Source organism: Artibeus jamaicensis, unplaced genomic scaffold (assembly GCF_021234435.1).
Source record: "Artibeus jamaicensis isolate MK-2021 breed Jamaican fruit bat unplaced genomic scaffold, CSHL_Jam_final scaffold_1689, whole genome shotgun sequence".
NCBI lineage: Eukaryota > Metazoa > Chordata > Mammalia > Chiroptera > Phyllostomidae > Artibeus > Artibeus jamaicensis.
The window spans coordinates 15844769-15858850 of NW_026522029.1; the positions used below are offsets into that span (position 1 = coordinate 15844769).

At 47.5% G+C, this 14082-nt stretch overlaps 1 long non-coding RNA gene and 5 other non-coding genes across 6 annotated transcripts; 2 read left to right on the forward strand and 4 right to left on the reverse strand.

Moving 5' to 3' along the window:
- Positions 1-1765: 1765 nt before the first annotated feature.
- On the forward strand, positions 1766-7274 carry LOC128625983 (uncharacterized). Its single transcript, XR_008389851.1, has 3 exons — positions 1766-2007; positions 2163-3708; positions 4002-7274. It is a non-coding gene; the product is annotated as an uncharacterized LOC128625983 (long non-coding RNA).
- On the forward strand, positions 3279-3350 carry TRNAM-CAU (transfer RNA methionine (anticodon CAU)). The gene has a single exon. It is a non-coding gene; the product is annotated as a tRNA-Met (tRNA).
- TRNAQ-CUG (transfer RNA glutamine (anticodon CUG)) lies at positions 5628-5699 on the reverse strand. Its single transcript has one exon. It is a non-coding gene; the product is annotated as a tRNA-Gln (tRNA).
- A 330-nt stretch (positions 7275-7604) lies between the features above and the next one.
- On the reverse strand, positions 7605-7686 carry TRNAS-AGA (transfer RNA serine (anticodon AGA)). Its single transcript has one exon. It is a non-coding gene; the product is annotated as a tRNA-Ser (tRNA).
- A 690-nt stretch (positions 7687-8376) lies between these two features.
- On the reverse strand, positions 8377-8483 carry TRNAL-CAA (transfer RNA leucine (anticodon CAA)). Its single transcript has 2 exons — positions 8446-8483; positions 8377-8422 (listed from the first exon to the last, which is right to left on the reverse strand). It is a non-coding gene; the product is annotated as a tRNA-Leu (tRNA).
- Positions 8484-10679: 2196 nt separating this feature from the next.
- TRNAK-UUU (transfer RNA lysine (anticodon UUU)) lies at positions 10680-10752 on the reverse strand. The gene has a single exon. It is a non-coding gene; the product is annotated as a tRNA-Lys (tRNA).
- Between the last annotated feature and the right edge of the window lie 3330 nt (positions 10753-14082).

The window sequence follows — 14082 nt, forward strand, 5'->3', positions numbered from 1 at the left end:
CCAGTATCTGTGCCTCAAGAGCGCTCTGAAGACCAGTTTAACTTGTATCTTGGCTTCAGTCATGGATGCGATGTTGACCTAATTTACAAGACCCAGTTTACTGAAACTTTCGGCCACGATTAAGAGATGATTTTACTTTAGCAATATAATGCTTAATCTCTTACAGAACGTTTCTTATTTAGTTAAAACTCAGGTTATGACATAAAGTCCAATGTAGAAGACTCTTAGCTTGAGGTCCATGGAATTCAAGTGTTTGACCAGCCCTCTGAAATAGTTTGCAAAATGGTATGTGTGTGCACCTAGGGCACACTTGTGGAAAGGGGGTTTCACAGATTTTATTCAATATGATACAGAGCCAAAATATGGTATGAATCTTTGGACTAATAAATTTTTTGTTGTAGAAAAAGTGGGGGAGAATTAGCCAACAGTACTTTGTCTGGGGAAAATAAATAAAATGCCTGAGTGAACACGAAGACTTCGGTCCAATTCCCTCAGCCTGACCAGCACCTCCTGCCATGTGGAACGGATCTCAGTCCACACTCACACTTATACTGAGGGCGGAAACCCAGGTAACCGCCAGTGTTCCCTAAAGTCACCTACCTTTCACAGTTCAAAGCAGGCACGTGGGACCTATAGCCCTAGCTTAGAATGGGGTCCCTTCATCAACGTTCCCTCCACTTCTCTTTGACTTTCACGATGGAATTGTGTGAAACCAGTCCATCGATTGTGCTCCTATCTTGTATCTTGTATATGGAAAGGTGAGGGGGCCAAGGCTCCCTTCTAAATCGTATTTTCAATCTCTGGTCAAAGTTGAACATGCAGTTTTTATTCTTATTTGAAGAATAGGCTATCAGCCCCCAGTTACCTTCAGTACCCCTAAGACTTCCAATGTGGATGTTAATTTATTAATACTTTCTGGCTTTTCCATCATTATAAACCAAAATCTCCATGGGCAGAGCCAGTGCTTGGTATTCTGCTTAATTCTGTGTCCATAGCACGGACACATCAGTCGGCATGGAATTTCTCCTTCCTAATTACCAGTCTTCACGCTCTTCGGCGCGGAGTCGGCCATGCAGGCCCGTCACTGAGTCTGATCCTGTGGCTCATTAGTTAACAGAGGAGGGGGATTGCACATTGCAAGCCAGAGTTCTGAATTCACTGGAAGAAATCACTTCCTGTGGCCACGTTTTTGTTTTTACTCCAGGTAGCTCCTCCCAGTGACTGTGGCCCCTCGGAGAGTGAGTGGATCAGAGGCCGCGGGTGGGGGAGGCAGCCACTCCCGCGCAGAGGGCACCCTGCGCCCCGCCCGCGTTAACTAGCGGCTCGTTCCTGCGGAGGAATTTCCCCCCGCGGAGCGGCTGTCTTTGTGCATCAAAAACGTCCTGGGGGCTCGCGATTCTCTCCCAGGGGTCGTGTGGAGGCCCCAGTACTGCCTTCTGCCATTGTTACCCTCAGGCCAGACGCCTGCTTCCCGGCTCCGCCCTCGGTTCCGACGGTTCCCATCCTTCCGCTCCGGCCGAGTGCCCGCCATCCCCGGCGGTGGACAGGCCCGGACACTCACGTCCCCTTCTGGACCCAGGGACTCTCACTGCCGAGGAGCCTGGGAGAGGCAGGTCGAAGCTTTGTCAGACCAGCTCCGGTTAGAGGCGCTGGAGCTCTCCGTCCGCGCCCTCCGGTCCACACCGGCAGAGCGTTTCCGGGAACCGAGGCCAGCATTTCCGGCGTCCCTTCCGGGCGTCCGGGCGCGGGGTCGGGAGCAGCCGCGCGTCCCCCGGCAGCGCAGCGGCCCCTGCACGTGGAGCCGCCCTGCGGCCGGGCGGCCCCGCCGGAGAGCGGCGGAGAAGCGCGGGCCGCCCTCTGCGGATCCCAAACAGCTGCGGGATTGAGCACCGGGGCCGTGCGCACAAGGGGCGGCTGCCTAGGCGGCAGCGGGCGGGACCCCGGACGCGAGTCTCCGCGCTGGACGGGGACGACTCTCGGGTTCAGACGCGCTGACACCTGCCACCGGTGAGGGCGCCGGCGTCGCTCCTGCCCGTGGGGGCCTGTGGTGTAATGGTCACACCAGAGAGCTCTCGACCGAGTGGTCGGGGTTCATAATTGACGGGACATACTCTTCTTCCCGTCGTTATTTCTAGTTGTTGTTTTTTTTGTCCCCCTTTTAGGAATGGTTGGCTGGGAATCCCCGGCTCACGTGAACTCAAAGTGGGATCCGGAGCGGGGAAACGACAGGGACTCTGCAGACCCCGGTGACTCTCCGGTCTGTTCAGAGCAAGGACTATCCCTCCCCGGCCCCCCCCCCCCCCCGCAGCCACCACTGTAGAAAAGTTGCCGTTTACATGCAACTTTGTGCTCTCAACAGTAGAATAACTGTGAGAGGACTGTGCCGAGTTCTTACAATGCAACACCGTACGGCAATACAAGTCAACAAACCCTCGATATACTACTGAGTGAAAGAAAACACACAAATAGTGAATCTGGACACTTGTACTTATATACATTTTTAATGCGAAAGTTTCCTGTGTTATTAGATAAGAGGAGAGTGGTTATCTTGGTGGGAAGTGTCGGGGGTCCTGTGGGAACTTCTGGCTGCTGGTTGTGACATACTTTACTCTGGGTCACACTGCTGTTTGGACATTGTGAAAAGTCACAGAGCCAAACGCTTTTTCACACCTGTCTTACTTTCGTAAAAACAACAACAAAATCATTCTTTGCCTTGATTGAGATATTTATCTAGCAAAATAAATAAAATACAGCCTTTAATGGGAAGATCGCTCTCTGCTAAGGATGTTTTCTAAGCACTTTGAAGCATATTACACCATTGTATCCTCATTTTAAAGGATAAGAAACTGATGCAGAAATCTTACGTAATCACTCAAATCACAGTAAGTAGGAGAGTTGATGTTTGAACCCGCCAGTGAGCCAGGGGAGTCCGGCTGCGCAGTCTGGGTGTGTAATTCTCAATCGCTAGTAAACAGAAAAAGCGTTTTCAACGCCATTCTCTCCCAAAATAATCACCAGAGTGAAAGTGGTGACGGACTTGGGGAAGGATCCATCCAGGCTTGGAGACCTGCATGGACTGAAGATTTGCTGGAAGCTGTGTGGCAATGACACTGAAGGTGACTTGGAATGTATGATGGGAAAGAAGACAAAACCGAGAACAGATGAACACAGGAAAGAAAGAAATGATGAAGACAGAAACCACGTTCAACACGGAAATGCAGGTGTTGGGCAAGTGGTCAGATTTGAGCCTGTAAAATGCTCACCACGCTGCGGGCGAGAGCAGAGTGGCGCAGCGGAAGCGTGCTGGGCCCATAACCCAGAGGTCGATGGATCGAAACCATCCTCTGCTAGGCTTTTCTTCTCACGTTTGGCCTCTGCTTCCTTCACCACGAAGAGGGCCCACAACCCTCCTGTCCTCTTTCTCGGACAGGGTGACCTCGTTTTCATCTCTCCAACTACGTTCCCCAAACAATGGAAGATGCCCTCAGTTTCCTTTACTTTCCGCCTCCACTGCCTGCTCCCTCACTGCTTGCTGGACTCTCGGAAGTGCTTGGAAATACGTGATGAAGCAGAGAAGCATGACCACGAATGCCCATGACCGCGACCTTGGCCGTTCACATTTCTCTACTGCAGTGCATCCAGTCCTTGAAGGGGATGGAGTCCCCGTCCACTGTAGAGGAGGGGGTCAGAGAAGAACCTGGAATCAAGGTATCTCCCTGCGTGGGCAGAGGCAGGCGGTGGGGTGATGTGATTCCACCTTGACCTGGAGGAAAACGGAGGGGAAAGGGTTCCGCGCGGACACGCTGAAGAGGAGGAGCAGAGAGAGGGTGGGAGAGAGGAGTGTGGACACCCACGGGCGCAGCCACAGGCAGGGAGTCAGAAGAGATGCGGGGCTAAGGAAGGGCAAGTACAAGACTGGGCAGAGTGCGGTTTGAGGAAGATGGTTCTTGTCCACTGAAACAACATACCAGTGACTTCGATCTCCGTCTTTCTGTTTTCAGGGACCATGATTTGGCCAAGGACTTACCTCACCTTGACAGTGATGTGTTTCTGGTAAGTGCAGGCTGACCTGGCTGTAGATTATTGACGTGGGCCTGGACATTTGGTGTCCTCCATTCTGTGGGCCTCGGTATACGAATACACATGATCAAAAGAATTACTTTGAAAATGTTTTGTGTAGCCAAACACAGTTAGATGGATTTTTAAATTACATATTATAAAGAAATAAAGACTGAACAGCATTGATCCAGTGATACATTGGAAAAACAATAGAAAATCAACAAATATTACACAAAGAAATCTCAGGGAAGGAAATGAAGAAAATGGCTCACATAATGCTTTAGAATAGAAACATAAAATGGAGATTATTTACAAAGCTGACATTTTATCTGAAAAAAGATAAAATTGCTAAGCCCTTGGGTAAATTTATCAAATAATAAAGAAAGAAGGTACACAGCTGCTCTCAGAAATGGAGAATGCTTTTTCATTTAAAAATGGGGGTGGAAAGAGACTGAATGGCAAGCTGCCAAGGCAGAGATAGATTGACTCCTCCTAGGGATTCCCAGGGAGATACTCAGTGGTTAGCGTTCTCTAAATACATTAACTCACACTTGTTAATCATATAGTGGGATGTGGCATCTGAACTCGGTGCCCAGAATGAGTCAAAACCTTATTCCATTTTTAGTCCCTCTCTCTCCACCACTGTCCTGGACCCCAGGACGAGCCAGCCTGGCATGTCTTCGTCGACTCTTTTTGATTGAATTACGAAGAACATGTCTTTCCCTAATTTCTTGAAATGTGTAGTGGTTTGCTTATCAATACCCATTTTGGATTTACTACTTGGTGACCATTTCGCTCTGAGTCTTGGCTTTTCCGTTAGATGATCCAAGATTTCCTGGAATTTTCTACATGTTTGTAGAAGGGTCCGACTACTTGGAAAGCAAACAGTGTTTTCTGTAGGAAAGGCCGCCTTCAGTGCGGGCTTTTGACGGCAGGAAACCGAGGGCATCACCAAAGCCCAGGCTCTCTTGGGAGTGGAGAGGAGGGGAAAAAAAACTACTATTAGGACTGTGTTCTAATTCCTTTTTTTTTTAAAGTAATAAATGATGGAGAAGTACTATTATGGGAGGGACATATGGAGTTTTTCACTGGGACCAAGAACTATCGCCTTGGGAGATTTTCCTTCCTGGGAAACACAGCCAGTTCCCACACGAGTACGTGTTGACTGTAGGACGCAGAATTGGAACCTGTGCAAAGGTTCCAGTTTACAAAGGAACCTTTACAAAAGGTTCCAAAGATCCCAACAGACTTCTAGGTCACCGACTTAAGCACTCGGCCATGACCAAACGGTGAATCTGGCTCAGCAGCACAAGGAGTCTTCGCCGGACTTCTCTTCAAAGGAGGGCAAATGTTCTATCACAAGGTGTATTTGCCGTCAGTGTTTCTCACTCTGACCTCCCGACGCGCTTTTCTTCCTTATAAAATACATCCCGTTAAACCAGGGTGGAATTTTATTCTGCACGGATGTAGGAATGTCGGGACTTCAGGAACTCAGATGTCAGGAGACACCAGGTCATTTAACCTGGAGAATAATTCTCCCAGAGGCGGAAAAAGGAAAATAGATGGACAGGTTCCACCGAGATTTGAACTCGGATCGCTGGATTCAGAGTCCAGAGTGCTGACCATTACACCATGGAACCCCACGTGAGAGCATCCTCCCATACTTCTACATGGTGAGTTAGAGGAATTCTACTGAACGTAGTCAGTTAACATTTTTAATCTACATCCACTCACGACACTCTTTTGAGACAAATCCTAAGGGATTTTATCTTATTTTTTAATTTACTTTTTTTGCCGAGTACCCTAACCTATGAAGTCTACCTCCCCCCTACAATTAACTCGGAAAGTTAGTAGTCCCAGTCCTTGCTTTCTTCATTCAGAAACAATGAGCAAGAATTTCTTAGACATAACATCCCTGGATTGAACGTCTTTTATTGATGATATGATTTAGTCTTTAAAAACCTGGTGAAGTTGGTATTCTTAGTTCCTATATAGACAGATAGGTAAACTAAATTTAGAGATTTCATGTCTCTTATCTGCAAGTCTGCTAAATCTCGGCCATGAGATATTTTTCTCCACCTAGATTACGTAGTTATCAGGTCTAATTCCTGTAAGACAGCGAGCTTTAATGTATCGATTTCTGGCAAATTCGCAGAAGAAAACTTGCAATAGAAATGTGTTTGAGACAAAATTGGAAAGTTGTGCTTGAAGAAAAAGTCTGAATTTTGTCACATGTAGCGATGGTTAAGGAGAGGATGAGAGACGCCGCATTTCAAGGTCATCTGCTCGCCTCCATCGTGAGGCAGGTGCCCAGCGAAGGCTCCCAACTGCACTCAAGGTGTGCTTACTGCTGTTGCGCAGACCTTTTCCTGGACTCAGCTGCAGATCAGGTTTCCAGGTCCTGACCGCGGTTTCTCCCGAGTCCACCCTCCACACCCTGCTGAGTCCCGCCCCATTCGGCGTTGCCTTGGCTGCCCCGCGCAGCCAGGACGCTCCGCAGCTTTAGCCAGATGCTCCCCGGAGTCCGTGCTGGTGAGACTTCCAGCGGGTGCGCAGGCATCTCCCAGGACTGCAGAACGACTTCCTACACAGCGGAAGAGAACCTGCAAACTGAGCGAGGCGACAGAGGCCTTCCTCGCTGAACAAACAGCTGCTGGCGACCAGAGAACGCCCCGCTCGGCCGCCGCTGAGCTCGGGGGCGCTCGTGGAAGGAGGAAACCAAAAAAACCCAACTCGCCTGCTAACCCGGATGAGCAAACGTGCAAAGGACCCACCTCTCCTTCCAATGGTCTCGGCGATTCAAAACGAACAAATAAATACAAGGAACTTGCAAAACATCTATTCCATGCAAAACCATTATAGTGCGCACCTTCTAAGGCCTGGGACCTTGTACCAGACTGGACTATGTTCGCCCAATACAATTCCAGCGCCTGAGGAAACTGTGATCCTGTAACTCATGGGAGTAGAGCCAAAACATTCCCAAAGGAAGTCTTTTTACAGGACTAAGTAGCACTTGCAAAATATAGAGATAAAACCTCTTAAACAAGTTATTCTCTCTGGTGGGTTATAGCTGGTGTCCTGGGTAGTCTAATAACAGGGTTTTTAACAGTATTTTTAATTTCCAAGAGATCTTGATCTCTTCATCATCATAAAAATATTTTTTCTGAGTTCCTATTACCAATTTTACACTATGATACATTTTAAAATAAAGTAAAAACAGCTCCTCTTTTGAGACTTTGACTATTTTCTACTAGGAAACACTTTCACGAAATTGTCTTTTTGAAACAGCTTACTTAATAGGGTTTGGGAGAGTGAAACGGAGACAGCCTTGAGCCCTGCCCTTCGAGCAAAGTTTTTGAGGAAACAACCCTACTCACTGGGCTTTTTGTGGGCAACACATGGGAGAGAAGGGGCTCTGGAGTGTTGCGGGGTACGTTAGGGCACGTTTAGGTAAGATACCTGCAGCCGCTGTGGTCAGAGACAGGTGCAGGTGCTCTCTCTGCGGGAGCCCCGCGGTGAGCGGTTTAGCAAAACAGAGCTCCAACCGTAGTCGGCAGGATTCGAACCTGCGCGGGGAGACCCCAATGGATTTCTAGTCCATCGCCTTAACCACTCGGCCACGACTACAGGTGCAGAGTAAGTATTCTTGAACTGTGAAAGGGAATCGACAGAAGTGATGCTCGGATTTCTGTGCGTTTAGCAAGTTGGGCAAGTTCTTCGGGTGGGCAAGACGTAGGGCGGGAGGTCACACTCTCCGACAGCCACGCATTAGAGGCACCAGGCCGAGAGCACAGTAACGCGCTGTTCAGGCACCTTCGTTTTTGAGCAGAGTTAGGGGCAGTTCGCTGACCAGCTCCCGCGTCCTCGCGGACGAGCTGGGCTCGTGCCGAATGCTGGAGTCTCTGAAATGGAGCTGAAATCACTGGGCGCCAAGGTGGAGTCAGGGTGACTTCGGTTTCAGGCCCGGGTGGGCCCAGGCCTCGTGCTGGGAACTGCGGGAGGCCAGCCTCCGGGCCGAACGGCACCGCGCTTCGTGGTCCGCAGGGAAACCGCGCTGCGCCGGCTCAGGCGTCCAAGGTGGAGGCAGAGAACACGGTGCTGAGAAGTAACCCTGCACCTCTCACCCCGCGTCCCTGGAGTGGAAGGGGTGACGGCAAAAGCACTCACTCCGGCGTGCTGGCACAGTGCCAGCGCGCTTTCACTTTCTGGACGCGTAAGAGGAAACTTGCGGGAGGTGCGGCTCCGTGAGCCTCACTCCCGTGAGGTCCTTCTACCTGCTCCTTTCCTGCCCGGTATTACAACAGTAACAAAAGGTCTTGTCAGAAGTGGGATTCGAACCCACGCCTCCATACGGAGACCAGAAAGCCCGAGCACGGGAAGCGGAAGCTTGAGTCTGGCGCCTTAGACCACTCGGCCATCCTGACAAGCTCAAATTCGTGCTGTGATCCGAGGCTAATGTCTCTTCACGCCCAGAACGTGCGTGATGACGCAAGTCTAAGAAGTTCAAGAGGAAAAAAAACAGTTTTCGTAGATGCCGGAGGCTGTCGCTGTGACGCTGGAGGAAGGAGCCGCTGTATCAAGAGGCAGGCAGTTCCTGCCTCGTCTGCCAGCTCATTTCTGTCTTTGAATGAGTTAGAAAAATTGGGGGTGGCGGGGTGGGTTGGGAAAGCCCTGGATTTCCCCCCACCCCCGAGTTCTAAAGACCAGTGAAAAAGAATAGAAACGGAGCCACTTTAAAATGGAGTCCGAGCTGCCTCTCCAGAGGCCTTTACCCGTTTCGGGTCTCAAATCTTTGGATACTAAAACAGGACAAAATAACCTTAGACTGGGCCTAAAGCAACATTGTGCCCCAAAGAACTGTTTTCAAAGATAACAAAAAAGGAGATACGATGACTACTAGACTGAAAATAGAACATATTTAGAATCAGTGTCACTAGATTAGCTTTTCTGCACCGACAGCGACGCCTTCCTTCTGTTGATGTCATTGTTCCCCTTCTCTTGCTCAAACAGACCTCTTGCCTTTGTCCCCTGACTGGAACACTATATGGGCTTCTGCCTGAGCCAGTGCATCCCAAATAGCCATTCTTAACTGATGTCAAATAAATGCTTGTTGCCTCTCACTTTGAAGGACCCTTTACTCTTAGGTTAACAGAACCTACACGCTCCATTCATTCTAAAACTGCAAAATACAATATATATGAAAGGGGCCCCCGGATTTGATTACGCTGCAACGCTGCATTGTGTCAAAGTTACAAGCTTCTTTTCATTCTCTGGAAGATTCATGTCCTCAGCGTCTCCCTGAGGCTTGGTGAGAGAGCCTGAGCGCCGCTCTTCAAACCTATGTGAGTAAATGAGGTCTCCGACGACCTTATTCAGCTTCTGCCCGGACTGAAGAATGCCCTTTGGCAATAATTCACTCTGTGTATAATCTTTATTTTCCCTGAAACTGTGCACATTAATTGGCTGCTTAATGAATGCAATGTGGAGGGTAAATTGTCTGCTTAGTGATTAACAACCTAGGTGGCCCAGCCACACTTTTGGAAGATCCTGCCAGTTTTTGAAGCTATGGGTGTCCCCAGCCTTTCCTAAAGATAGAAATTACTTAAGCAATTTAGTTATTTATAGTATGAGCTATCACTTCTGGTGGGATACTGGATAGCTCCGTGGTTATAATATCAGAGCTTTAGTCTGAAGGCCCAGAATTCAAGTTTCTATCCAGGCAGGATTTTAATTGTTACTTCAGCCAAATGTATCTGAGCCAGAGGAACTCATTATCTTTGCCGAGTTTAAGATCTAATCTAGCTTCATTTAATCACTGCATTTCTGCTAAAGACCAACTAAGACATGTATTCACAAAAATAATAAAATAAACAAGGATGGGGCAGAGAATCTAAATGACATGGACCTAATTATTTCAAATTAATAATATAGTGAGAGAGAAAGAGAACTAACCCAATGGATTTTGTGTTAGTGTAGTATTTTGATGGCATGTTATTTGGCTAAAAACAAAGAAATAAAGAACACGCTGAAGTCTCTGTGCCTGCGTGGTCCCAGCGGCGTAATTTCAGGCACAGCCCAGAGACACCATGTGGCACTAGAAGGCCATGATTGGGGTTTTCAACCATAACCCTACCCCCCCAGATAACAACAGGAACTGTTTCATGTCAACACAAAACATAATAGCTAAGACAATTTCAAATGTTTTCCAACCAGGGTCTTTTGCAAGGATCCACCAATTTCCCATGTAGGAAGAGCTTGTTGAGACCGTGGGGAATCTCAGAGAACCTAGAAGGCACTGCTCTCCCACATTCTGGTCAGGTCCACCCAAATTGCTCTCCTTCACTCCCAGATTAATGAATCATTTCAAGAGAACTTTCAGTTGACTTATTTTTCAATCATCCTATCACTAGTTTATTTCTGTATGGTGCCCCTTTTCAACTCCTCTTAGAAACTTGGGGAAGTGTTTCCTTTAACAGTGGGAAAGGATAATTAATGAAAACACTGGAACTTGAAGTTTTTAGGGCAATGTCTTTGCTAAGTTTCCCCACTTGTGGAGGTGTTTGTAAACTGGCTCTGTTATCTGGACTTTATTAACTGCCCTTAGTAAAAAGGGGGGCAGTCGCCTGGACAGGGACTTGAACCCTGGACCCTCAGATTAAAAGTCTGATGCTCTACCAACTGAGCTACCCAGGCTCTCAGGGCCAGGCGATTTTTAATTTGTAAATCAATACAGTGTTCCAGGAACACTGGTCCCATCCTCCGGCTTCAGTGGTGCCAACTGAGTTTGATTATAGTGAGCATTCCATTTAACCCTAAATTCTTTCTTCATTATGCAGACAGTTGGTGGGGAGTATTTATTGCAGGGGGATTACTAGGAAAGTTGTGCCCCAGTAGGGTGGGGAATATTCCTGCAGTTAATGCTGCAGACAGAGCCTTGGAGACTGCAGGTCTGTGGGACAAACAGGCCCCTGACCTTGGATTTCAGTAAGTGGGAAGAGCTAGCTTCAGGAGCATCTAAAATCAGTGATAGCAGGAGGGTCAATTATCATTCTTCTCTCTGTTATTTTCTTTCAGAGCTGGAGTTTCCTGGAATCTTTATTGCCATGCTTCTGTCTGGAAAGCTAACTCCCTGAAAACTCACTTCAACGTTTGTGTACCTCTCACTTTCAACACGCCCACCTTTCTCCCCCTTTCCTTCAGTCCCCTCTCCTTGTCCTCCTCACCCCCCTCACCTCTCCCCCTGCATTTGCCATTTCAGCCATGTCTCTGGCCACTCTTGCCTCCGATGAAAGTGGAGCCGCAGGCAATGCACCGGCACACAGAGAGCCGACTTTTACCCTTGTCCTATTGGTTTTTTAATTTCACACTTTATCTGGAGCTCCATCCTAGTTAAAGACAGGAAGGATCAGGCAGGTGGCCTCTGTCACCGTGGGTCTTCATTCTGAGACGTGTTAGCACCTCAGCAAAGAAGTAGTGATAAGATTGCAGCATGTAGAAAATGACCAAGATGCTACATTGTTTCCCAACATGATATTGCTTTAAAAAGTTAATAAAGACACAATTTTGATCAAGATTAATTTTCATCAACATGAAAAAAGGACAAGAACTACAAAGCAACAGCATCATCGTCACGAGTGACAGGATTTTTTTTCTGCCTGGTGTTCTTGTGCGAATCCTGGAATCTAACAAGACAATGTGCATCGACTGGACAGTAGCAGAGAATGGTTTCAATCCATTGACCTCTGGGTTATGACTTCCGCTGGGCCGCTCTGCTCTTCAGAAATGGACACCTTATTTATTATTAATTTGAATATGCCTTAACAGATATTGAGCTCTGTCACAACTTTCTTTTCCCCCTTTTCTACCCATCTAGCCTAACCCCTCTCTTTCCTTCTGGGTCTGCCCCCACATTTCTTTCTTGAAATCTCTAAGTGCATCTTTGCAACTTACTCAAGAAAATCAAAGCTCTGAAACTCTTTCTCAGGAACTTGGAACCCAGCCAGCTCGGGTTTCCTGCACAGATTCGTAGGGATGGGTTGTTGTCAGAGAAGTCCGGTTCTTCCAGACAAGGAACCCTGCACAGCCGGTTTGAAGTGTTTCCATTTCTTCATTTCTTAGGCAGTGCCCACACACTCGCTGGCTGCCTTTCTTCTCTCACTTGCAAGGATGTTCCTAGGAGCGAACCTGCAAAAGTGACCATCTTTTATTCAGATGCATATGAAGCTCTTCTCAGTTCATTCAAGTCGTTTTCCCTTTTCATTTCTGGAAAGGTGGACTGGTAGTTATCAAAACCCAAGGTGATCTTTCCTTGATGAAATCTCTTCACACCTGAGCCCATGGCCACCAGCTGCCTGCTAATTCGAAACCAGATTTCTCCTTTCTCAGGTTCATGGTTACAGGCTACATTCTTTTCTGTGATTTGTATTGTTCTAATGTAAAAAAAAAAAATCTTGGACATAGAAGCTGCTACTGGAGAGGTTAAACTTTTAAGTGAATTTTTACAAAGATGGGTATCAATATTCCAAACTTGTTAAGAAACCAGAGATCATTATTTTCCAAATACAGAGGGGAAAACAGTTACTTTGGGATAAACCTAGCCACCAATAGTTTGAATGCAGAAGGGTGGTTTTTCCTACCTCCTTCCTCACAAGATTGGCTCCTTTTCTGAGCTGTTCTCTTCCTCTGTTTCCCCTCAGAGCCCTGCGGGGCACAGCTTCTACTCTTTGTCATTTTACTACAGAAGCTGCAGATGTTGTGTTGACCTCCTAACCCAGAAGCCTTTCCCCCAGATGGTTTCACTCCCTGCAACCTCCCTGTCTGCCTTAACAGATTAAAACCACGCCCTTCCAAAAGAGAAGCACTGGCCTCAGGTCTTGTAAGCCAGTGACTTTTAGTCCTAAGTAGGCTCTCCTGCAGGAAAGTCTTGAAAAGAAGGTTTGGAAATGTGATGAGGACAGTTGTGGTCTAGACCTTAGCATATTAGTGACCTTCTATAAAACTGTTCGAAAGTTCATTGCAAATGCTGTTTCTGCAAAACTAACCTGAGGCCTGTGGGTGGGTCCCTCTATGAAACCAAGAAGTTGCTGATCTCGATTCCAGGGAATATGCCACATGTTTCATGCCTGTCACTCTCTCCTTACTGCCTGATCTTTACCTTCAAAATGGTCTTTCAGTTTCTATTCTGCTAATGACACTTCTCACCATGTCACAGTCACCAGCTCACCTCCTGCCCCAGACCCATGCTCAGAAGGTCCCTGCTCTTGGGATTCAACACTGCAATTGCTGTCTTGAAAGTCTTAAGAGTTTTTATCTCTCAACACATTTGTCTGGTCCAGTGGGCCATGGATCATGTGCAGGCATCCCTGAAGTTGGATGTTACGAACTAAAAGAAAAAGGGAACTTAAATATGTGAATACTAGAATTACAAGCCACTGAAGTTTTGCCCATAACTTCCATAAAGCAAGTTTTCATTGGTATTTTTTTTCCGTGAAATTAGTCATGGGGAGAAAGAAGGCTTCGGGTTCACAGAGGCAAGTTCCTCAAACGTGGCTGACTATGGCTCTTGTGTTATTGGTCCACGAAGGATCGCTTTGACTCCTACTCTATTTCATAAACATGCCTTTCCCTGCTGTGCCCTTCTTCTCTTCCAGCGTATAGATCTTCTCTCAAGTATTTAAAACCCTTAGAAAAGAACCCACCCTAGAAAAATGTTGATTCGTGTGATATTATCATTGGCACTGTTGATTCTGATTTTGTTTTCCTCTACTGGACAGCGTTTTTAAAATCTATTGTCTTGTTACATTGACATCTGCTTCTGTGTGTGGCTGCTGCGTGGCCCAGAACCCGAACTCAGGCTCTCCAGCAGCCTGAGGGGCACGTAGTTTGCCTCCTACCACCAGGCACCTCCAAGCGCTCCTGACCACATCAGGCGAGGCCAGCCATGGGCTGGATTGGTGTTTCCACAAGGTAAGTTGTAGGCGAAAGATTGCCACCTAGTAACTGAAAAGCTATACAGGAAGAAAA